This window comes from Tauraco erythrolophus, chromosome 2 (assembly GCF_009769465.1).
Source record: "Tauraco erythrolophus isolate bTauEry1 chromosome 2, bTauEry1.pri, whole genome shotgun sequence".
NCBI lineage: Eukaryota > Metazoa > Chordata > Aves > Musophagiformes > Musophagidae > Tauraco > Tauraco erythrolophus.
This window is the reverse complement of record NC_141466.1, coordinates 65,737,740-65,762,333: the sequence shown is the minus strand read 5'-3', so window position 1 is coordinate 65,762,333 and position 24,594 is coordinate 65,737,740. Positions and strand designations below refer to the sequence as shown.

At 40.6% G+C, this 24,594-nt stretch overlaps 1 protein-coding gene across 2 annotated transcripts in view; it reads right to left on the bottom strand.

The window, feature by feature from the left end:
* PTCHD4 (patched domain containing 4) overlaps positions 1–24,594 on the bottom strand; it is a 91,761-nt gene that overhangs the window by 2,465 nt on the left and 64,702 nt on the right. The window lies entirely within an intron of this gene.

The following is a 24,594-nucleotide window of genomic DNA, read 5'->3' as shown; positions in this document are numbered from 1 at the left end:
GTAGAAGAATTGCATACAACAAAGTATGTACAATGGTAATTTTCTTGTAACAAAATCAGAAATATGACAACAGGAGATTTGCAAATAATGAAGTGTGTAATAGAGAACAAAAAGTCTGTTGAGTTTGTCTTTTGATTTAAATTGTTTGGATTCATATAGCTGCTTATGTTGCCCAAAGCAGACTCCTGACAGCCATTCTAGACAGGGAAAATTACAGCATAAACTGTCAAGTTCTCTGAATGTTACCTGTTTTAGTGCAAATCAGTGTCCCCAGTGAAAGATAAACATACAGTATTACAGAAGTCTTGCAGTTAGCAAAAAGCCTGTGTGGAAACGCTGCTCTTTTATGAATCAGCGTCTTTGTTCAGGAGGGACCTTGAATTCCCTGGTAAGTTTAGGGAGAGTCTGTTCAAATTCTCGAGGCACGGCTATCTTGCACACTGTCACTTTTGGATCATCAAGCAGAAAGAGTTGGCTCCTTGGGCTGAGTAAAGTTGCAGAATCCAATGACTTGGCTGCAATTTTATATTATGCTTAAAGCAAGCACATAGCTACCCTGCAGGGAGTGGACCAGGCTGGCTGGTCCCCACTTCCAGTGCCTATGTCCTATGAGATTTTTGCATGCAGCCAAAAGGCCTGCCAAAACCAGAGGCTGCATTTGCAACATCCTGTTTGGAGGCATTGAGGAACCTTCATTCATCTGTCGAATCCATTTCTAAATGCACTCATACTTTTGGTCACCACAGCATACTGCTACAAGGAGCTTTATAACTTCATCACTTGTTGAACGAAGGAAGGACTTGCTTTTGTTCGTTTCAAACTCTCTGCCAGCATAACTTTATGGCTGAACTTAGCAAAATGTGAACTCGTTAGTCCATGAACAGTGTTTTTAATAAAATGTGTTTTGTGCATCTGTCTTCTCTTCCTGGAATCTACCATCTGAATAGTCCCAGCATCCCTCATCCTTCTGACGCCTCTCCTTGACCACATGTCCACAGCTGGGCACGTGCTCTCATGCTGGTTCTCCAACTTGTATACGCTAATTTGCCATCTGGATTTTACCAATAGAATATAAAATAGCTGTGTTCTGCCTTCTATCTCCTCTAGGAGGTACTAAGCAGGGTTTTTTTCCTCTTTTTAGGCATCAATTTTCACAAAGATTCTAGGATTGCAGTAGTCTCTGAGATCTCTATCCCTCTTCTAGATGTGACTGAAATGGGCCCATTATTTGCAGGATGTTGTTACATGTGCACATGTATGGAGAGAATAACTGTGGGAGGCTCTTGTTAGGAATCACAGTTAAAAGTAATTGACAAAATCAAACAAAAAATGGAAGATTTTGAAAATGTTAAAACAGATAGTGTGGATCATTGTAATGTTTTTAAATTGAAAATTTATCAAAAGAAGTCCCTTCACAGAAACGGTTTAACTTATGATGGATTGACGCTTTACAAATAAGCTTTAGGTGAAGCAATGCTCTACCAGTTCTATCAACAATTTATAGTAATATTGACTTTTCTCTGCTTATTCCAAAATCTTACTTATCTACCCATCTGTGAGGTTATGTTCACAGTTGCATCTTTACCATGTTTTTATTGTCATTAATTTATAAAGTTTAGTGTATCACGTTCTCAGTGATGAGTATCTGGTTGCATTTAATCTTAGGGTAGGTACATAATGACTTATAGAAAGGAGTTTTATTGTGAAACATATGTATGTAAAGACTACCCAAAAGTATACACTAATGTGTATGCACTAACTTGTGTCAATATTGAAAATTAAAATACTGTAATTAAACTCGACTTTTTTCCTAATAGAACAAGTAGTATCTGAAGGAAATAAAATATTGATATTTGTAACATCTTTGAGGATGAAAACTGACACTAATTTTCTTATCATTATTATTGCACAAACGTAAAATTTCCACTTGTCCCTCTTTTACAGATAACTTCAGCTCTAACACAGAAATACAGGAATTGGGAAATACAGTGCAGTCATTCCCTTGCTGCCACAAGAAGAAATCTTTGCCTGACTGGTTTTCCCACATCATTACTCTGGTACAAAGTTTTCCAGTCAGCCTCTGTTATTCTCCCCAGTTAAGCAGGTCTATTTCCCTTTCCCAAAAAGGATACAAATCCATTTTTTTTTTCTGAACATTTTCTGACATTTCTATGATGGAGACACCACAGTCACCTTGTAAAATTCTGTTCCTTCAGCTTCATCACTAATGCCACTGACAACATTGACAGTGGAGTTAAGTTCACTGAGCAGTTCTAGGAAGGTTCACAGGGTCTGTGGCTCTGGGTCAAAACTGCCAAGTTTCTCTAGTACTAACATGACATGAATGAAGTACAGCAATTTTTTATTTGCCAGACAGGCAACGGCCTATGACTACTTAAGAAGAAAGGAGACAACAGAAATTTGAAGTCCATTACTTGTGGGGTTAGGAGAGCAAATAAGGGAGGCTGAAGAGAAGGTGGAAATATATAATGCTTTTTCTGCCTTGATTTTAAAAACAAAAGTTAATTACGACCAGATGTTTAAAATAAGTTTGAAGAGCATAGGGATGGAAATGAGAAGAGTGAAATAAGAGATTAAAGATCACTTGATTCAGATAAATTTATTCAAGCTGGAAGAGCCTGGAGAAATGAATCAATTAAAAGCTAAGCGAAAGCAATCTCTGAACTATTAGCAGACACCTTAGAGAATGAATGTAGATGGGTTGGTCTAAGAAGAATGGAGAGAGCAAGCGTAGTATCTCTCTTCAAAAAGGAGAAAGAAGACAATCTGCAGAACTTAATGTCTATTATCTTAGTTCCTATTTCAGAAAATAATAGAATAAGCAATTGCAAACCAATTTACCATTACAGAGAGGATAGGAAAGTGATCAGAAAAAGCTGATATTGATTTATCAAAACCAAATAATCTTAAATTAACCAAATATCTTGCTTTGAAAATTAGCTAGCCTAATGAAAAGAAGGCTAAGAAGATAGGTTATCTATCTCAGTAAGGCTTTTGATTACTTTCCACTGGATTTAGTAAGTGTTTTAATATTATTGTACTTAGTATATTGACAAGCAAATTGATTGAACACTGTCTAGAGGAAAACACGGGAAATATGTATTCAACTGGTTGAAACTGTGCACGTGTAGAGTTGTTTCCAATGATCTAGCAGTTTTCACAGGGACATTTGGAGTAAGATTGCATCAAAGGTCCATCTTGAGTTCTTTTTGATATTTTCAGTTAATGATATGGACACTTTTGGGATTTGTGCATAAGGTTAAACTGGGGCGGAGTTCAGACTCTGTTGAGTAAAAATTTAAACTTGGAGAAGTGGTAAGAAGGCAACAAGATGACATTTAATGAAGACATGTAAAGTACTTTGTGTTAGGAAATCGAATGAAAGAAATGCATAATAAGGAATAACAGGTAAAGGAAAAGTGAGACAGAAGATTGTTTAAAGGATAAGAGAACTTCAAGGGGAATAAATAAAAAATATTCTGTCACAACACATAAAAATTGAATTAACAGTAATATAAGTTTTTTTAGGCAATAATTTTACTTACTCTATTATTATGGAGGCATAAACTACAGCACTGTTTTGAAATGGGAATAGAATCATAGAATAGTTTGTGTTGGAACGACCTTTAAAGATCACTGGGTTCCAGTCCCCCTGCCATGGGCAGGGACATGAGAAAAAAATAAATAAAAAATTAGGGTGAACGTCTTAGACAATAAAACCAGCAAACAGTAGCTTGTTTGTGAAATGTAAAAAGCACAAAGAAAAACTGAATGACTCGGCCTTTTTTCCCCTATAGATCAGAATGCTAATGGGGACCCAATAACATTCAACATTTAAAAAATTATTATGAAAAAACATTTAGGTTAGATATCAGAAAAAACAAATCTTTCTTCCTCTAAGGTTCATTAAACACTGAAGCACACTGTCTGAGGAAGTTGTAAAGTCTTCTTCTTTGCAAGTCTAAAAAAAAATTAAATTGTTAGATTAATATATCTCTGGAGAGACCTTCTAGAAGCCTTCCAATACCTAAAGACAACTTGAAAGAATACTAGAGAGGGGCTTTTTACAAGGGCATGTGGTGATAGGATGAGGGGTGACGGCTTTAAACTGAAAGAGAGGAGAATTAGATTAGATCTAAGGAAGAAATTTTTTACAATGAGGATGGTGAAACACTGGAACAGGTTTCCCAGAGAAATTGTGGCTGCCCCATCCCTGGAAGCGTTCAAGGCCAGGTTGGATGATGGAGCAACCTGATGTAGTGGAAGGTGTCGCTGCCCACGACATGGGGGTTGGAACTAGATGGTCTTTAAGGTCTCTTCCAACTCAAACCAACTCTGATTCTTCCAACTCTGATTCTAATATCAATATCCCCACTTACTTTTAGAAAACTGAAGCACAGAGATTAAGCAGATTGATCACAGTCACCAAGGACCATCCACATTTCAGAAGGGAAGAAGCAATAGGAAGAATGACTAAACTACTTTATGAAAAGTCAGTAAAACATTGGTGTCCCTTATGCAGAACGCAAAGAGGATTTGAAGCTTGGTGATACCTCAGGCAGCATTAGGATATACAAGGAAATATGTTTAGATCCTCTTCCATAAAGGTAAATCTCAAGACAATATACCTGGGCAAGAAGTGGACCTTGATCACAAGGTTGAGTAAACAACATCCTAGTTTGATTAAGGATAAGGAGAAGATAGATATTTTTTTTAAAACTAATCTAAAATATAGTTTGGAAAAGAATGATTTTTTATCTCTCTGTGTACCTCTGAAATTATTATAACTGATTTTTTCACACTGTTGGGTTGCTGATCATCTCTCCTTTATTTAGTTTTCCTGTAGCTATTATGCTGTTTTAGTGGTAACTAGAGTAACTAAAGGAGTCTAATGAGGCAGATGAGGGACTAAATCCCTCTCACAGTGGTTAATGGTTTACTCTTTCTCTAGAACTTCCTTACAAGAAGTGTAGTAGGACGTCATCTTACCAGTCAGATGTCTGGGATTGTTCAGATCTTGCGGATAGAGGGTCTAACTGTGGAAGCAATGCTCCACTGACTAGCATTGTCCAAAGGGAGGAGTTTCCTTGAGCCATAGAAATTATCAGTGATATTTCAGTATTTACATCTTCTGAACGTCACTGAGCTTACAGCAACAAATATATAAAGTCCAGTCAAGATCTTCTGATGAATCTCCTGCAGAAATTTCACTTTCTCTAAGCATATGATTATTTATCTTATTTGAGATATGGAGTTTTGTGATATTAAAAAGCATCTAAACAGAGAAATTAAACCATATCTAGGTATATTCTCCTTGTGATGCCTTGGCATACGTATTTTTTTCTCTAACCAGATTTATGCAGACATGTTGACAGAGCGGTTAGCACCCTGCTGTGCCTTTCCATCTTGAAAAGTATGCAGGGTATAATTGTTCTTTTAAACAACAGAGTCCTATCATAATAAATTGGCTAATGCACAGAGGTGGGTTCTGCAGTAGGAGTGTTTAACCAAATGCAGTGAAACCTCAGCCAGATTAACTGTGTGCCTTTAGTGACAAGGATCTCAGGGAAAACTCCAGTGCTATACAGGGATTTTGGTATTGCTAGATTTAGCACTTTCAACAAACACAGCAAATGCATTTGAAGCTATCACAAATATCATAATGAAGTCAGCTATGTCTAATAGATATTTTGATTTCCTTAAAAATATTTCTGCCAGCCTATGGCCACTTTGCTGGCCTGAATACATTTGTGGCTTCCAGTTTCGGTGTATTCCCATTACAATGTAAACCCCATTAAAAAAATGGCAATGCATCATGAGGTGCTTCTATTAAACATACAGATTACGACTGATGCCTTCATGTGTGCTCCAACTGATTGCATTTATTTCTGCTTGCATGAGCATTTCTAAAAGCCTTTTAAATAATTCTGGGAATTGCTGATGAGACCAAAACATAAAAGAGTTTGTCTCCTCATGGACATTTCAGTGGAGCTTGGCAGATAGCAACCCCATGAGTGTTTGAGACTGAAAAGCAACGAGGATAGAGGCAAACGTTTGATTCTGTCTGGTGTTTGCGGTAAAATGGCATTTCAGAAGAGCTCAGTATCAGCCTAACACTGTTCTCATAAAATATTGCAAACTTCTCAGCCATAGCTATAGCTGTGGTAGCTGATCTCACTGTGGTGACTGCAGCAGGAGATGTTGACTGCTTTAACCTAAGGTTACTTATTTGCAAGGCTTTTCCAATGAAATGCCTCTCTCTTTTCACCTATTAAAAAAGGGAGCTGAGACAGCTGATTTATCCTAGGAGCCTGAATTTTAGACCACTAAAGTTATGTAAGATTAACCATATCTTCTGTTTCCATCCTGTTTTCTTAATTCCTTCCATTGCAGAAGGAAGTCTGTACAGAAACATATATCTGTAGAAGAAAAGGAGACAATGATGTACCAGTCATAGTGGAGTCCCTCTGTTAATTTGCCTTCCAAGATCCTAAGGAGTACCAATCTGTAAATTACATTTATATTGTATAATCAATCTGTTGGAAACATAGATAAAAAGTGACGGTTAACTTACACTTTTGGTCTCCTTTCTTTTAAGTGCTTCCTTCAGCCAATCAGCTCCAAAATCCTTGACAGTCCTCTCACTCTACACTTTCCTATCCACCTCAAAATAAATGTTGTCCCAGACAATGTAAGGAAGCCCAGACATAAGCAAGCAACTACAGGAACAGGACTACATCGCATAGCGATCACTCACATGTCACATCCCTCCTGCACATTCTCAATCTTTGATCGGTTTCTGTTTCTCATATTGCAGACTCTCCAAGGCGAGCACTGTTATCCCTGTTTGCAGAGACCAGCGTAATGGGACCTTGATCTTGATTTAAATTAGGAATCATTAATACTAACATGAATTCGGCATCTCTGATTTTGAATCTTATCCACTTTTGGATCTTTCATATTGAAAAGGCCTTTCCAGAGCTTCACCATAAACACCCCTGGGTAGAAGCCCAGGTTTGAGTGCTGGAGATGAGCCAAAGACCAGTTTCCTACTGTGGTAACTCCACTTTGTATTCAAGATGTGTTTGCTACAGTTCATTTGAAGGTCAAATTTTACAATTTTTCATGCCTAGAAGCTCCTCTTCTTCTTGTTAGAAGGAATTGAAATATTAAATAGCAACCCCCTCCCAACCCATGCATTGAAACAGAGCTGAACATGGAGAACGTTTCAATGGATGCGATTAGTCATCAGACTGCACACCTCATTATGTGAGATTTATGTTTCAGCTAACGTATACTGCTTGCAAATTGTATATAAAGTTGGAATCCTGCTTAGTTTTCTGCTGTGCTTAGCAATGAATTAAAACGCTTTTCGCTTTCTCATCTAAGCCGCCTCTTAATGAACATTGTAAACAAGGACTGCACATATGGAAATTGCTATTCATTGATAGGAGTGTAAGTGACATATAGAAGACAGTGAAATTAATTTAGATCAAGTTATTAGTGAATTTATTATATATTCATTTATGCTAAAAGCATAGGATGGATTTGTGACACTGATCAGAACACACTTTGTTTATTACCTGGATTTTATAATCCAGTAATATCCAAAAGAAAATTGGATTAATAAAGTACAAGTGAGTCTCAAGAAAGGAAAATGCTTTGATCAAGTGTTGATTCTTACATCCAGAAGAAGTACTCTACACTCGAATCCTTATAGAAACAATTATTTTGGTCATTTACTGTTTTCTAACATAGAGGGCACAACGATAGATGTTTCAAAAAAAGTAACAAAATTATTAAATTGTTGGAGAAGTAAAGAAAAGATGTGAAAGAATACCTGTCTGAAAAATGACCAGTGCATTTGTAAGTCTGAGCAAATGATGAGTGTTAGAAGAGAGTGGAACAAGTTTCTGGAGTTACCCATGAGGGAAGTGATGGGACCCAGTTATGAAAGGGGAAAACTTTCACTGTTCAGTGACAAGATACATTTGCCTGCATGACCTGAAGTTTCTCAACTGCAGTGTAACAGAATGTTAACAGGCAATAAGCAGGAAAAACGTCACCCTTCACTTCCCTCAGTGAAATTAGTCATCCGACCCATCAACCAGCCCCTTGCTTGAACAGCTAGAAGCTCTCCTGGACAAAGCTTTGTGGGGCTTTATCTCTTTTTGAAGGGGATATAGTCTGTCTGATCATGGATATTTCTCTTACATTCCCAAAGCCTTATGGGGCACCATCTTTTCATGCTGGCTGAAGATCTGGTCCTATGGTTAGCTTGGTTAGCTTGGTTTGTAATGTCCTAAAGAGTGCAAGTACTGCATCTTGGCTGAAGTAGCTCATTTTCAACTGCTATTCCAGGGTCAGGTTCTAGCTGAGAAAAGCAGGGCTAACTTTCATCTCCATAGTTATCGCAGGTCAAATCTATTCCTTCTCTAATAATTTCTGCCTTGGAAATTACCCATGCCAGTGACACTGTGGTGCAGAGCATAGCACTCCTGCTCTTCACTAGGCCACTGAGGTTTCCATCTAAATTACTTATGTTGATGTAAAAATGCACCTTTTCTGCAATGAAGAGATAGCTCCAGACTGAAGGGAATGAACTCATCTGCTGACAGGGTGATATTTTTAACAGCGCTGTTAGCACAGGATTTGCTGACATCTGTTTACTTCCGAAAAGGGATGGAAAGGCAGAGCGGGAGGCGATGTTAGCCTTTCGCTTCTCTTTGCTGGGAGTGAAGGAAATATGGAGGACTGACTCAGCAATTGGAAAAAGAGGAATTAAATCTCCCTTTCCCTTCCCAAAAAGCTAAGGCTCTGCATCACACAAGAAAGCACAAGCGGCTGATGCAGCAATGTGGCTGCTGCTGCCAGGTGTTGCGATACAGAAGCTGTGCTGCTCACAGAGTAATGCTGTCAGGGAGCAACATCCCTCTCCCATATTCCCAGCTTGTCCTTATAAATCCATCCTGGGGATTGCAGGTTGCAGATCCAGGATGTGTAGGTGACATATATACCATTTATCAAGCAGCAGTGCCAGGGAGTGCTGTAAATGCAGGAATTCATTCAGCCGAGCTGCCAAATGGTTATAATGGTCCTCAGCGTGCTTCTGTATAGGCAAAAGCTTATCCTTGGATCTAAGAATTTCCTCTCATTAGACAAAGAATGAAAAGCAAAATGAACCAAAGAGAAAAGAAATGACTTATCCAAGTGACTGGAATAAGTCCATACTCCTTATGCTTTATTATGCAGCTCTATTGAAAAATTACAGCTGCGACATATTGATGCTGTGCCTGCTGCTCTGTAACGCTCAGATAGACTCATATTGAAATCGTTCAAAAACTTGTAACACTAATACAGACCATTCAGGAGGTTAGGCAGCCTTGCATACATCCACAGAGGAAAACTGCATGGAAAGGGTCATTAAAGTCAGAGACAACACATTTGAACGTGCAAGCCAGTGAGCCAAGAAGCAGCTGGAGCTAGTGGGGGAGTGTTTTGGGAAAGCATGACTCTATGCTTGACCAGCTGAAATCTCCATTTTTAAAACACTTATCATTGGCTACTATCAGAGATGATAGGATGCTGAGGCAGATAGACCCTTTGGCCTGAGTCAGTCTGAATGCTTTTACGTGCCTCGGTATTCATGGGGCTGACTGCGTTAAAATCCATATGCGCATGAAGAATGAATTAAAGCTGTGCCGCTCTTCCAGCCCTTAATTCTGGCATTGAAGTTTTTTACTGTACTAATTTTAGCCTTATAGTAATACCATTTAGAAAACTCTCTTTGAATTGATACAAATACTTTCACTGCATTGTCTCGGGTCATATTTACCCTCACCATTTGTACACAGTACTGATTACAAATTTATTATTTTGCCATGTGTTGATATGGCAGTGCATGCATCAATTCCCTCATGCACTACATACATTAATGAATATAATGACCTCTGTGAGATCGTTATAGGTATTACACCAATTTCATGTCAGGCAAATGGAGGCAAAAAGAAATCTAGTTTTAAAATATCACCGTGATCCATCAGTGAGCACTTGGCCTTACTGTACTGTGTAACACAAGACTTCTATTGCAATTTATATGTTTGAACCTTTATATCAACCCATATATGCATATGTCATGCTTTGGTCATTCATACCTTCGGTGTTAGACCAAAACTTAGAAGTAAACCATGCAAACTAATAGGCATCTGTTAAAATATGTTGCTTTCCCAGTTTTGAAGATGGCACATGAATGCTGCTTTTTCCCCAAGTCCTAGACTCCTCCTCTCATTGATTTCAGCCTTTTCAAGAGGCAGGGCTGTCACCAACAAAGACCTCTTTCCCTGCATGGCTCTGATTCACCCCCTGAATCACTGGCCAGAGGACCTTGTGAAGAGCTGGAATTAGACCAACAAGCTCTTTCCTGGTTTTGTGGTGCATGACCTTATCTTCAAGCTGCTTCTCATAAAACCTGGTGAAATGGTTGTAAATAAAGCACAAGACGAGCTTTCTTTTCATGGCAAAGCTCCCACAGACATCTGATATGCTCAGTGTTGGCATTAAAAATATGAGTGGGCTGGCTTGTGCGGGACTTAAAAAAAGCCTTTCCCAGTTAGCAGCATTTAGCAGCTCATGAACGTATCTGAAACCTGACCTTTAGCAGTCTGTCCCAGGGGAGTATAATTAAGCTCTTCACTAAATTATTATGCTGGCTAAACTCACCATAGCCTTAAAACAATATATGAGAAACATTTCTGTTTTGATGAGGGGGTCCTTTTTGCTAGGAATACCAGGAGCAGTGAGCCAGCTGGCTGCCCACCCTTTCCCCATTATTGTTTTGAATATCCGTAATTTCAAATGTGAACAATTTTGAACACAAAATTAGTTTCAGTGTGTACTTTCCTAATACCTCAAGGAAGGCTGGAGAGGGAGTGCTTTCTCTGATGAATCTTTTGTTGTACATAAATCCCTGCAGAGGTCATGGGAGATTCTTAATCTGCATCCATTTTAATGAATTAAATATTTCTAGGGTTAATTTTCTGTCATGGAGGCCAGCTGGTGCAATCTAAGCGTATCTATGGTATTTTACTTCTTCAGCCTCCAAAATAGAATGGCCACATCCAAACTTCAATTTGCACCTGGGAATTATTTGGGAAGGTGCCAGGGACAGGGCAAAATCATGCTAAGGAGCATGCAAACAATTTAATACCGTACAGATAGTCACAGCCTTGGCTCTGTTCTCTTTTCTAGTAAAGACTTTAGCCAAAGAGTGATGCTGTTCTGCCACTGCGCATGCACAAGCATGGCATTGATGCTGAATTTCCTAGTTCTGTTGTGGTACCTAACTTTCATATTTATATCTATAAACATGGGTGAGGGAGGTCTTAATCTCTTTGTGGACGTGGGAGAACACAATATTCTGATTCAGTTTATCTTGCTTTTATAGAGATAGCTACACTGATTGAAAGTACTTACAGCTGTACTGGTGGGAGGGAGAGGGGCTGCCTTACTTTATAGCATAGCTGACACTATAGTATATCACTAGTGCCAGCTTTAGAACCAAACCCTTGGCTGTTCTGAGCCCATCACTCCCACTTGACTTTACTGTGTCCATTCATTAATTTCTCTGAACATGAAAAATAGAAACTGGGGAGATGATCTCTGCCTCTCGTTTCATCTGACGTGCTGATTCAGCTATTCTTCTCTAGAAAGTCTGACAAACAGATTATCCCTTATAAGAAGCCAAGTGCTGTGAAAAAAAAAGGAGGAATGAGGAAACTGCTGGATCAAGCTCCTTCAACCCCTCTGGTTTTAGTGCTTTTGATACACTTGAAAGTATTGCATTGCGAATCATTGCGATGGGCATAAGGCAGAAATAACCTGAACTCAGACTACAGACCACATTTAATGGCTTGGTAGTTGTAAATGAGAGATGTAAAAGATCTGGAAAGAAGCACTCTGTTAGTCTGTTAGCAAAAGATGGTTTTGCTTGCTAAACTCAGAAGAAAGAACATTATAATCTACACCAGAAGCAAGGTGCTGACTGTTCTCAATGAATCAGTGCTCTCACGGCATGCTTCTTTTTATTACTTTTATGTCAGCAAAGCTTTGTGAGTAACACTTCACAATGGGCTCTCAGTACATTGAATTTACTCAGAGAGGCAAATAACAATAAATATGAAATGAACTAACTACACACATAAATCACTGCAATTTAAATGTGGGACAGAATGCAAAGTTATATTTCGGTTTAAAAAGAGATTTTAAGATTGTTTGCTTCCCACAGGAACCTATATATCAGTTTATTTTAGATGACTGCTTCTGAGAACGTTGCCCATTCATTCAAACTACGACATCGCAAATTGTGGTTTCCCTTCAGTTTTAAAGAACTAAAAGTGATTTTAGATATCGTCATGAGTTATCATTATAAGCCTGAGCCAGAAATTTGTACAGTTTCAGTCTATATCTCTCAAGCTGATAAATGATTGCTATAATGGTGATTTCATTCATAAGGCTCCAATTGAATTTTAAAAACTTAAAATATTGTTGAATGCTAAGCAGCGCACTCGGCAAAAGTTAAAAATATAACTAGGAATGTTAAAATTCTTTTTCTTGCATTATCTGGGGTCTGTAAGATGCACTCTGTGTCTTCCAAAGTGTATTTTTCAAGAGATGCAGTAAGTTACCGAAATAAGTGTTTACCCATAAGAAAAAATTACTACATAATCTACATTTTGGAACCTATTTTTAGACACAATCTTACTCTTGCATATGTAAACTTAGTATTAAACTTTTTTTTTTTTTTTTGAATGGGAAGATGAAAGCTTCCTGTAGCCATGCTTTCATTGTATGCACAGTTCTGCTGCTCCAGCACCAGATTACTGCAACTCCATGCTGTTTTCTCAGGACTTGCAGTGGCACTTGGGATTCTTCTGGCAGCTCCAGTTTCTGGTGTCCCGGGACTGTACAAGATTCCTGACCCTCAGCTGAGCAAATAAAAATTTTCTATATTTTTAGTTTGTAAACAAAGCCCCCAAATTCTGACGCCAGACTACCAGGAGAGTGGAAAACAGACACAAATATTACTCTCTTTTTCCTTCTCTTTCCCTTTGCCAGTCTCAGAAATTTGAAGCCAATTTCGTGGTGAATTCTGCTATAAAACTTTCACCCTCTCGCACCTTTTTCTGGGCAGTTCAGCTGATTTGTAAGCATTTATAAATTTCAGTAAACCAGAATTATCTTCTTTCTAATTAGCAACTCTACTGTCTTAAAAAATACCTATGGAATATAGAATCATAGAATCATAGAATCATAGAATCATAGAATCATAGAATCATAGAACGGTTAGGGTTGGAAGGGACCTCAAAGATCATCTAGTTCCATCTCCCCTGCCATGGGCAGGGAAACCCTCCACTACACCAGGCTGGCAAAGCCTCATCCAACCTGGCCTTGAATAATGTCCAGGAATGGGGCACCTACAGCTTCTCTGGGCAACCTGTTCCACTGCCTCACCACCCTCAGAGTGAAAAATTTCTTCCTTATATCTAATCTAAATCTGCCCTCTTTCAATTTAAAGCCATTGACCCTTGTCCTATCACTACATGCCTTTGTAAAAAGTCCCTCTCCAGCTTTCCTGTAGGTCCCCTTTAGGTACTGGAAGGCTGCAATAAGATCACCCCAGAGCCTTCTCTTCTCCAGGCTGAACAGCCCCAACTCTCTCAGCCTGCCTTCATAGCAGAGGTGCTCCAGCCCTCGGATCATCTTCGCAGCCCTTCTCTGGACCTGCTCCAGCAGCTCCATGTCCTTCTTGTGCTGGGGGCTCCAGAGCTGAACGCAGTATTCCAGGTGGGGTCTCACAAGAGTAGAGTAGAGGAGATCTCATTCCTTCAATGTATCTTGTTTTCTTACCTGAACGCTGGTTAAGCAGTGAACCTCAGATGCTATGATTTCAGTTGGTTATACCTCACAGAACCCATATAAAAAGTATTAGTTTCACTGGGTGCTGTTCTCAACGATGGAGAAATACTTCTCTGAGTAGAGTCTATAGGTTTCCTCAGTACCTCCTTCCAGGGTAAGGCAGGAAAGAACATGCCTGTACCAGCCTGACAGTCACACATGCACTTCTCTAAATCAACCACATCAGCCCCAGATGACTCACTACATCATTGGAGGAGAGAGAGAGGCCTGTGAACTAAAGAGGGGATTTGGAGCGAGATGTGTGGGAGATAGTCTGTGGATAAACAATTGAAAAAAAGGCTCATATTCAACCTACTGGAGGCAACACACTGCTCGTTTTGCTGCTGCGGCTGCTCCTGCTGTTGCCAGGGTCACAGGGGACAGCTATTGCTGGAGATGACCCTGCTGTGATCAGGTCCAGCCTGTGACACTATCACAAGCTCTGGTGGTGTAGGTCATCCCCCTGACCATGGGGTGTCAGAGTTGGCTTGCTCTCCTCTCTTAGGCTCCTCATTTCTGCTGCCCTCTTTACTCTGAAGGTGAGAGAAGGCTCACCTGCCCTTGCAGGAGATATGGAGGGTGAATTAAATCATGGCATTTCTGGAAAAATGTATTTATGATAGATATTTATGTGGCTGAAGGTGATGGTACAGAGACAAATGTAAGGAATAAGGGAAAGAGCTTGAAGTGTTTTAGTATCAGGGCTCAATGGACCTGGGAAGACTTTGGAGCACTGAGGGAAAAGGTAGGGAAGAGAAAGTATATGGAGAGAGTAGGACACTGGGAGGGTTAGGAGTATTGTGAGAAGGTGTGGAGCTGACCCAATTATGCAGGAGGCCACAGTCACAGCTATCTCTGTGGACAGTGATGTGAAGATGTTCTGCTGTGTTTCATGCTGGGATGTCACAATGCAGTAGTCATCAACCCTTCCTTATTGCAAACCGCTCCATAGCAGAGCACATCTTTCCAAACTAGAGTGTATCTGTCCTAACTTTCCTCTCTTTAGACTTCCAATTATTTGCAGTTCAGTTTGCATCATTCCTCCAAGCCGTCTCCAGAGATAGTGCAATCCACAGCGAATGAAGAAAATATAATTACATCTAGGCTGTTGAGGAAATGTAATCAGAGACGATTTCCTGGTCTGGAGGCCAGCTGCAGGATCTGGTCATAGCCTTAACACTAAATCTCACTTCTCAGACCGAATGGCTATCTCTAAATAGTTCCTAAACTATGTCTAATAGTTGGTTAGGAAAATGTGAGTTATCCCTGACCAAAAGCATGCCAGGGACTCTGTAACTGTACAGAGAACAGGAATCCACTGTCCTGTCTTGCCTTCCCTCCAGTGCTGTGATTTTGCTAGTACAGATGCAGTCTGAAGGTCATCCCAAGGATATTAATTCTACGTAGACATCCTGGGCAGTTCTCTTTCTCTCAGGTGTTCTATCTCTCTTTCCTATGTAACTCTAGGTATTTATCTGAGGTGTCAAATCATCATAATCTTCCTCCATAACCAGAGAGGCAGACAGAGGACAACATATCTTGCCTATCTGGAGATCTAGAGGTGCCTGTCTCCTGCCATTGACTTATAGGGAGCTTGAGAAGACAGCTTCAGATGTAGACAACTCAAGTCAGATGTAGACAACTGTCAGGTGGGATGAGTCCAGGTGTGTGTAAATAAAGACCAATTCCATTAGGAATTGGCACATTTGGTGAGTTAGGGATTTGGATTGAAGCCAAGGAGGCAGCTGGGAAAGCTGGATTTCCATACCATGATTGTCACATGTTGGCTGTTATGTGTTGGGGTTGTTTCTGGAGCATATCCTGAGATTTTTTGAAAATATGTGAATGGAAAATTGTTGTGGACTTGAGTTATTGCTGTTAGGAGGTCTGCCTTCTCCATGCCAACAATAGCTAGAAGAGTTGTCCTTGCATAGTAAAGAAACCAATATCTGATTAGTAGGAAATAAAACCATGGTGTCAGCAGATCATATAAATGTTATGGTTACGAACTGCCAAGAAGCCTGTCATCAATTAATTTTCTTGCAAACCATTCTGCAGAAAACTCATCTTTGGCACTAGCAGAACGATGATGGCAGATTTTATTACTTCTGGAACAGCAGAATGGGAGATGATGTGACCAAGCAGACTTGCCAGCAGCCCAGATGAAGGCAGAGTGTGCCCACATATCTCCTTTCTGCTTCCTGGGCTTTCAGGTATGAACTGAGTACAACACGAAACGAAATGCTTATCCTCACTATTAGCCCTTTCATCTCTTTTTCTTTTCCTCTTTATTTTAGCATAGAAGATTGAGAGACCTTTCTCAATTGCTTTTCACAGATTTGTTTGTTCAGGTGCAACTTTCTTCTTCTCCGATGTCCACTCACTGGTAGAAGGGTGCTTCGTGTCCCCTGGCACTTGGTGACTCCTACTGCAGTGATTTTTGCATCTTAGCAAGAAAGTCAGTCCCAGTCTTGCTGTGAATGATTGCACTTCTTCTATGACCCCCATTTTTGCCTGCAAATTCAAAAACCTTAATGCTGGTCAGTTAGCCCACAGCTTGCCTTAAACAGAAGACAAACTTCTGATGGAAATCACAAGTTTTTGTTTAAAGGAAACAACAATTCCAAGCACTTGGGCTACAAGGGTGAAGCACACAAACTGTAAAATACAGATATAAAGGTTACTGAAGGCAAGGGTCCTGTTTTGACTATTGTTTCACATTTGTTAGCTGGGGAACTTGTTCACGCAGTAGTTTACCGCATAAACACTATTCCTTGAAGAAGGACTTTGGAGAAGTGTTTTAATCTGCACGGGCACCGTTTGACTTGAACATCTACTCAAAGATGCAGCTAATCAAAGTGAGCTAGCTGTGAACCTTTTTATTGTGGTTATAATCAGCAACTTTTATCACTGCTCTTGAAGTATCCCATCATGTTTCAATAATCCTTCTCATCCACCTCTTATTTTCTGTTAATGGAGATGAATTACTTTATCCGTGTTGCTAAATATTCAGCATCCACGAGGGTGTTTTAAGCTTATTCGAGAGTAGATTTGGAACAATGAAGAATCTTGGTGGGAAAATTTTTCTATCCTTATTCTTTCAGGTAGTTGACTGAATTGTTGAATTATATTTCACTCTGTTTTCTGTTTTGTACCATAAATGTTGGTTTTCCTATAAATGTATAGAATACAAATATAACCAACTAATGTTTTTTGTAGCAACACCTAGTTCTTTCCTCGCCTGTTCTTAGGAGCTGGCTTTAAAACTGCCTTTTAAATGAATAAAACAAGTGAGATGAGATGAAGTGTAAGAACAGAGAAAGACTATCTTATAGAATCATAGAATGGTTAGGGCTGGAAGAGACCTCAAACATCATATAGTTTCAACATCCCTGCCATGGGCAGGGAAACCCTCCACTACACCAGGTTACTCAAAGCCTCATCCAACCTGGCCTTGAACACTTCCAGAGATGGGGCATCTACGGCTTCTCTGGGCAACCTGTGCCAATGCCTCACCACCCTCTGAGTGAAAAATTTCTTCCTTATATCTAATCTAAATCTACCTTCTTTCAGTTTAAAGCCGTTGCCCCTTGTCTTATCACTACATGCCCTTGTAAAAAGTCCCTCTCCAGCTTTCCTGTAGGCCCCCTTTAGGTACTGGAAGGCTGCAATAAGATCACCCCAGAGCCTTCTCTTCTCCAGGCTGAACAGCCCCAACTCTCTCAGTCTGTCTTCATAGGATAGCTGCTCCAGCCCTTGGATCATCTTTGTGGCCCTTCTCTGGACCTGCTCCAGCAGCTCCATGTCCTTCTTGTGCTGGGGACTCCAGAGCAGAATGCAGTATTTCAGGTGGAGTCTCACGAGAGCAGAGTAGAGGGGCAGAATCACCTTCCTCGACCTGCTGGCCACGCTTCTCTGGATGCAGCCTAGGATATGGTTGGCTTTCTGGGCAGCAAGCGCACATTGCTGGCTCATGTTGAGCTTCTCGTCCACCAGCACTCCCAAGTCCTTTTCCTCTGTGCTGATCTCAATCCATTCTCCGCCCAGCCTGTATTCTTGTTTGGGGATTATGTCACTCATCTGGGACCGAATCCAGTGACATCTCAATTCAATCACTGATGCAAGAAACGTGGTTAGGTCAGCTTAATGGTGCCTAGATAGGCACTGTCTCGCCCTCAGTGTTCCTGTTGCATCGTGATGTGGAGACTGTACTGTACTATGAACTAAGTGGGCACTGATGCTCTCAGGCAGACAGGGGAATTAACCCTGGATCTGGATCTAAGCAAGTGTAAGTGCTCTTTCCATTGGTCTACTGACAGAAAAGGAATACTTTTCATCATTTACATGTTGAATTTAAGTTGATAGACTTCAAAGAAACTTTGAAAAGATCTTCAAAGAAATATTTAGAGGACTGTAAGAAGAACCCAGACATTTCTCTATCAGTGAATAGCCTCAGTAAACGCTTTCATGTGAATTTTAGCTTTCTTAATACATGCAGTCCTACTCTAATATTGTACATGCTTAGCTTGTTCATGTTCATTTTTCAGGCAGTAATTAAGTAAAATAGGAAACAACCAGCCTGGTGTTCCCTCATTTCCTGCCTCCAGTTGTTTGTTCTGCAAGGCTGTACACAGTATGCCCTGATATTTTTTGTTTACTCTTCAAAGACACCAAGCCAAAGATAGGCACCTGAGCTTCCACTTTAGATAAAAAAATGGTTAATTGGATCTTAAAATAGATGGGATGGATTGCTGTCTGGGGACACCCACCTCACATCACTGACTATTGAGGGAGTCTACAAATCTGTTTTCCAGACTGCTAGCTGTAGATGAGATAGCATCAAGATTTTAGGCACTTATAACATTAAAAAGGCAATTAAAACTGTATGTAGACATCTAAACTGGCTGATAGACATTTAAGTCATTTCTCCATCTACCTCAAAGGCATATTTGTAAATCCTGATATGTTTGCATGTGTAGATGTATTAACACTTGTCAGTTTTCCCTTAGACATTTTTGAAATTTGATTTATGCTCAACTTCACAAATGTCACCCTACCAATTTTCCTGAGAACTACTTAAAACTATAAAAGCTGAGAAATTTCTGACTATATACAGAGAAAGATAAGTGCACCAAGCTTATTTAGTATTTATACGTCTTTCTAGCTGCCGAAATCTTTACTGCAAGTCAACTTATAATTCAGTCCATGTTTCATGTAATGAAATATTATGATTAGGAGTCCATACAGAAAAATCCACTATGATAGTACAGGGGAAAAAAAACCCAAAACAAAACACTGTAGACATTTACCTTATAACACCTTTAGCGGAAAAGCATAAAGAATGAAGCCTTGGGCTTTCAAAAATACTAGTCAATAGATTTCATATTAAATCCTAAGTACTTTGGATCTTCATGAGTCATTTTACTGAAAGCTTCTTTTTGCTCTAAAAAGGCTTTTGAATTTAGTATTGTTTCTGTAACTCAAGAGCCTGATCCATATCTCTTTTATATCAATGTAGTTTAATGATCACTGCGTTCTGAGTTCCAGTCTAAGTGTTGGGGGAATGAGGCTGATAGCTCCAATGCATTAATGCAGAATGTGATTAACTGAGAAATATTGACCATGATAGACATGGATGTAGAACTGTGATTCAAGAAGGGGGAATTTCTCAAGCACATGAGCTATTTCTCAGAGTGGTAATACTTTCATCAGAAATTCTGGTACATATGTCTCATATTCTTGCTAAGGTATGACAATTACTGCAGAGTGTCAATTAGCAATATGACATTTTCCTAGGAAATATACCACACATTAAACAGAGGCGTTTGCCATGTGTAAGACATAAAGCACACGAAGAGTGTCTAATGATCTGGTGTCCATTATTGATGGAAAAACGAAAATAAATACAAGAATCACTAAAACAAATCATTTAATATGTCTTTACAATAAAATTTATGCTTCTACTCGGTCAGGAAAGGATAGTAGATTGGTTTGATGTGACCTGTTCTTGATAAATACATGCTAGCTGTTTCTTATCACCTTACTATCCTGCCAGTGTTCTCAAAGTGATTGTTCAATAATCTTTATCTTCGTGGCTTTCACAGTTAGGTTGCCTGGTCTATAAGTTTCTGGATCCTCCTTTTCTGTTGCTATTTAAAGATAAGTATTATATTTGCCCTACTCCCATCCTCTGGGGCCTGCTCTGGTCTCCGCAACTTCTGAGGGAATAATTGCCAAAGTTTACTGGATTATTTCAGATAGTTTCCTGAACCTTTGGAAAATAAATTTCATCAGGCTCTGCTAGCTTGGAGACATTTATCTTACCTGACAATATACAGTTACCCAAGATCACTAGGGAATTGATTTAGATGCTTAAACATAGGTGTCCAGGACTTGAGTATTCAAGATATCCAAATACAACTGACAGGATTCATACTTGTCATGGTTTGATGTGGAGGGGGGGGTGGTTCTGGTGGCAGGAGAGGGATTTTGCTCCCTGCGACCTCCCCGGTTTTGGATCCGGGTTAGGCTTAGTTCTGGCCACCAGATCAGACTGCCATCCCCCTCGGGGTTGAGCCAATAGGGCGCCTCTGCGAATTGCCCTATTTAAGTCAGGACAAGGGAACCGGAAAAGGTGCTTCGCCCAGGATCGACCAGAGAAGGGAGGAGGGCACTGCCCCCGCTCCCTGGCTCCTGGCCGGGCGGCTGCCTGCGTCGGGCCGGCGCCGCCCACGGAGAATGGCGGCGGCGGAGCCAGCTGGGGAACTCGGGGGCACCCCACTCCCAGGGTGCCCACTGGGCTGAGTTCACCTGGAGAGGACTGAGATCTGAGAGAAACAGCTGCATCGACAGCAGGTCAGTGAGGATGGAGCGGGAGGAGGTGTGCCGGAGCCGAGTTTCCCCTGCGGCTGATGGTGAGATAGCAGGCTGCCCCCCTGCAACCAGGACGGCCTCGGTGGAGCAGCGACCCACTCGCAGCCCATGGGGAGAAGATGCCTGAGCCCGAGGATGGTCGTGTTGGGGGCACGGCAAGGCAGAGAGGCATCTGGAGTCTTCGTGACGACCCACGCTGGAGCGAGTGGCTACAGCTCCCTAAGTACCCGAGACTGTGGTATAGCCCACACCGGAGCAATCTGTGGGGAAGGATTGTTTCCAGTGGGCTGGACTCACGTTGGAGAAGTTTGTGGATTTTTCCTCGTGGGTAGGGGATCCATTGGAGCAGGGGAAAAGGGTGTAAGGACTCCTTCTCCTTTAAGAAAGAAGCAGCAGTAACAGCACGGAATGAACTGACCTGCACTCCCCCAGTCCCTGCCCCCTGTGCTGCTGGGGGGAGGAGGTAGAGCCGGGAGGAAAAGGAAGGTGGGGGGGGGAAGGTGTCGGTTTTAAGATCTGGTTTTGTTTCTTTCTGTCCTCTCAAGTAATCGGTTTTTTATTTCCCTTTGTCCTTCTAAGTAATCATTAATAAACTGTTTTGCTTTGAGAAAAGCGCTGCCTGTTTTGCCCAGGACCATGGTTGGTGGGTGCTCCCTCTGTTCTTGCCTCAACCCTCAGTCCTTTTGGTTTTTTTTTTCCTCTCCTCTCTACTTTATTGGAGAAGGAGAGACTGTGTGAGTTTTAGTTGCTGGATCAGCCTAAAACCACGACAATACTCCTAGAAAATTGAACTGAGTTCTGAAAGTGGAATTTGTTGTTGATTTAGAGACCCACAGAAAGGCAAAGAATTTAGATCCAGATTTAGTACGTAAATTTCAGTATCTGCAGTGTAGGTACGCACCTGAGAGGTAAGTATTAATTGTCTCATCACAGTCAGTGGAAGTCCTTTCAATAGTCAATGAAATCTATAAAAATATTCATAGAATCATAGAATCATAGCATGGTTTGAGTTAGAAGGGACCTTAAAGATCATCTAGTTCCAGTCCCCCTGCCATGGGCAGGGACACCTTCCACTTGATCAAGTGGTTCATCTTGAAGTGGAAAAAATACATTTGATCAACTGAAAAGCTCTCTTGACTGTGTTGCTTACTAGTGATGAAATCCAGTTGTGCAAACAGACATCCACTGACATTTCAAAGAGCTTTGAGCATCTGACACACAGACAAAGGTAAGACAGAATGACACAGGGCCTCTTCATGTCATTTTGATTTGGCAGCTGGAGGCTAGACAGAGTATGTCCCAGGGCTTCTCAAATAGCACAAGATACTTGCATTTAAGCAAGTGAATCCCACCTTTGACCTCTGTTGATACAATTGGAACCAAGAAAGTCTTGTCCTGATTCAGGTGCCCTTGATAGGCATCTCATGCCATTAAAGATGTCCTAGGGTAGAAAGTCCAGTGGATTTCTACCCATGATTCATGAAAATCATGAGTTTCCCATAGGTCTCTAAAATAACATCCCTTAGCATGATTGAAGCAGGAGTAGACATAGCTGTTTAAGTAACTGAATCAACTTCTGCTGCACAAAACACATAAACATTTACTATTCCTAAGTAAAAGCCTTTTCTCCTTTTCTTTCATCTTCAAATATTGTCTTTACTGTAATACTATTCCTCCATAGAGAAAGCTTATCTTCTGCAATAATCCTACTGTAACACTGTAAATTATGGTGATTCAAGGGAAAGCCTAGTGGTAACCATCCAGGTCTTGTCTGTTGTTCCCCAAGAGCCCAAGCTGGCTTTTATTCACCTTGGCACTCTCTTCGGAAGTCTATATTTTCAGATGGAGCTAGATATTTTGTTAGTATTATGGATGGTGGCATTCTTATTCCGCTTATTCCCACTGAGAACAAGTGTGAGTTGTCAGGACATATCCATTGTAAGACTGAACCACTTGCTACTCATCTACCAATGTGTAATATCATGGAACTCCAGATTTATCCTCTTCCTGACTTAAAAGATAAGCTGTAAGCTTAGCACTATCTTGTTGTGATTGCTTCATGTCGTTATATAAAGTGATCAGAAATAAACCATGTAGTCATTTTCTCTTCTTTTGGCCTGCTCTGACTTCAGTTATTTGCCAATGATTGCTTTAATGCCCATTTCCCATTGATTGTATCTCTTATATTCATATATACTTAGGTTACCCAGCAAATACTCCCCTTTATCAACACCAGCTGTCATTCATTCTCACTATATTATAGTCTTCTTTCATAGCTTTCAAATCTCTTTTTATATGAGAAATATATATACTGAAAATGCAGACACGATAACTTGGAGCAGGATTCAACACGCACTGAGGTATTTTTTTGACACTGTCTCTATACTGAAGTGTGCTACAGGTTATTGAAGCCCAAATTTTTAAAGTTGTTCTATAAAATAATTTTCTTATACTCATTCAACTCTATATCAGTACATTAAACCATGCCCTGGAACGGGCACTGTATATCTATTTACCATATTTCTGATTGCCAGAGAGGTTCCTGGCACAGGTTTTTTCTGGGCCAAGTAGCGTTCTCACAAATAGTTCCCAAGCAAAGTTTAGGATGCATTATAGGCCAGGAACCATTCCCAACAGGAAATTTGGATACAACCATTCTCTTTTGAAGGTTAGGATTATTGAAACATATGAGTGTAGTCAGATAGTGTCGTCTGACCTCCAAGATAAAAAATAAACAGTGGCACAATCTTGGTAACTGGTATGAATACAGTCATTGCTTCCAGTGGCTGTCAGATGCGTAAATACTTAACAGAATGGGAATTCAAGCTATAAATTGTTATTATTTTTATTTCTTCCTTACTAGATATAGATTCTACTTAGAATCAAATGGATTCTATTTTCTTCCTTGGACTTTCATACATTTACAGAACATCTAAAGTGGGGTCCATCTGAACACATGTAACTCTGAGCTAGCTGTTTAGACACTTTTTAGTCCATGAAAGAGTAATGCTTTTAGTCCTTGAAAGAGGAATGACAATTCATTTCAGTTTAGGAGTGCTTCTAAATCAGGACATCTGAATTACGACCCAACAGTGCATATTTCATTTCATTGATCACAAAAGAAATCTACGATGACTTGCTCAGGGAGTCAGCTCGGACAGATACACTGTGCATGGCTAAAGTTATGACAGATGAAGCCCAAACTTTATTTATTCTGGCTTCTGTGAATTTGAGGATTTCAATTCTACCTTCTAATTTGGTTTTTACAAAGCTTTTACTACTCAGCAAGAGTTAGTTGGCATCATAATACTGAAACGAAGAAATAAACAAAATAAAACAAGCTCAAGATCAATGTCATGGTTTGATGTGGAGGGGGGGTGGTTCTGGTGGCAGGAGAGGGGTTTTGCTCCCTGCGACCTCCCCGGTTTTGGAACCGGGTTAGGCTTAGTTCTGGCCACCAGATCAGACTGCCATCCCCCTCGGGATTGAGCCAATAGGGCGCCTCTGCGAATTGCCCTATTTAAGTCGGGACAAAGGAACCGGAAAAGGTGCTTTGCCCAGGATCGAGCAGAGAAGGGAGGAGGGCACTGCCCCTGCTCCCTGGCTCCCGGCCAGGCAGCTGCCTGCGTCGGGCCGGCGCCACCCACGGAGAATGGCGGCGGCGGAGCCAGCTGGGGAACTCGGGGGCACCCCACTCCCGGGGTGCCCACTGGGCTGAGTTCACCTGGAGAGAACTGAGATCTGAGA